The sequence below is a fragment of the Notamacropus eugenii genome, chromosome 5 (genome assembly GCF_028372415.1).
Source record: "Notamacropus eugenii isolate mMacEug1 chromosome 5, mMacEug1.pri_v2, whole genome shotgun sequence".
NCBI classification, from domain to species: Eukaryota; Metazoa; Chordata; class Mammalia; order Diprotodontia; family Macropodidae; genus Notamacropus; species Notamacropus eugenii.
This window is the reverse complement of record NC_092876.1, coordinates 171,644,798-171,646,575: the sequence shown is the minus strand read 5'-3', so window position 1 is coordinate 171,646,575 and position 1,778 is coordinate 171,644,798.

Below are 1,778 nucleotides of genomic sequence, written 5' to 3'. Positions count from 1 at the left end.
TCTTGAGTCACATTAAATGAGACTTTTTCAGTATCATTCTTAGCTACTATTACATATAATTTAGAATTCTTTTTTTAAATCAGTTTTACTATTTGCAGCCAATGTTGCCTGAAAAAAACCACCACTTTATTTTGTGATATTTTACTTTACTAGTTGTGTTGCCCTATCAACTTCATTTTTTCCTTTTTTGCATTAAAATAATTCATGGCCTTTGGAGTAATAGTTGGGCTTTTTGTAGCACATTGAGCCCCTAAGCAGCTCGAAGTATAAGCTCCTAAATTTGCTGCTTAGAGCACATAGGACAAGGGCAAAAGCAGATATCTTGCCTTCTTGTAAGACTTTAATTCACCATAGGCTATTACCTTTATGTGGCAGAGTACAGTGTAAACCTGGATTCATTTTTGCCACAAGAGGGGGTATTTCTCAATTGAACAGTATTTGAAAGAAATTGTGATGTGCAAGACACTATCTTAAGTGATATGGGAGATATAAAAGTTTAATAAATACATGGGTCTTCATGGTGATTACAATCTTAAGAGAGGGATACAGCTCTACATTTGTGCCTAAGAGGCACAAATCAGTGTGTTCAAGGAAAGAAAAATAATTCCCCATCAGGCAGACAAGGGAGTACTTCATGGAAGAATTGATATTTGAAGTGGGTCTTAAAAGACAGGCAATATTTCAATAGATAGAGATGGTAGAGAGGACATTTCAGGTATAGAGAACAGCATGAAGACACAGAATAAAGGAAAAGCACCTGGCATATATGAAGTTAATCAACAATCAGATATTGAGGATTTCTTAAGCACTTATTATATAGCAACCACTGTGCTAAGCAGTGGGTCTACAAAGAAAGGCAAAAGATAGTCCCAGCTGTCAAGGAGCTCACAGTCTGATCGGGAAGACAGCATGCAAATACCAGGAAAAAACAAACTATATAGGATAAATCAGAAATAATCAACAGAAGGAATGCATGAGTTTTACTGGGTATTGAGAAAGGCTTTTTATGAAAGGTGAAGTTTTAGCTAGGATTTAAAGGTATCCATGGAAGTCAGGAGGCAGACATGAGGCAAAGAATTTTTCCTGGAGTAAGTTCATGAGTGTCTCGTGTGAAGAACAAGGAGACTAGTTTCACTGAACTGCAGAGTTCATGGGAGAGAGTAAGAAAGGGAGAAGGCCAGTTACAAATAAAAATTGAATATCAAACGGCTGATTTTTATGTTTTATCCTAGAGATAAAAAGAAGCTACTTGAGCTCATTGAATAGGGGGTGACGTAGACTTGCATTTTAGGAGTCAGGGAGCGGCATAGTCAGACTTGCACCATAGGAAGGTCAGTTTGACAGCTGAATGGAGAATGTATTGGAGTGGAGAGATTTGAGGCAGACGAATCAAAAGACCATATAATAGCCCAGGTATGCAGTGATATGGGTAGTGTCAGAGAAGATAAGGGGATGTATATGAAAAACATTACAAAAGTAGAATTGATAGGACTTAGCAACTGATTGGATATAGAGAGGTGAGAGAGTGAGGAATCAAGTAGGATACCTACTTGTGTACCATGGTGACTAGGAAGGTAGTGTTACATTCAGCAATGACAGAAAAATTAGGAAGAGGGAGGGAAGGATTATAGATAGTCTAGATTTGTTGACATGTAGAGTATATGAAAAAAGTAATGATAGAGAAGACAGGAAAGGTAGAATGGTGCCAGACTGTGGAACTTCAGTGCCAGACAAAGGAATTTGTCCTTTATTCAGCAGGGAATAGAGCTCCATTGTAG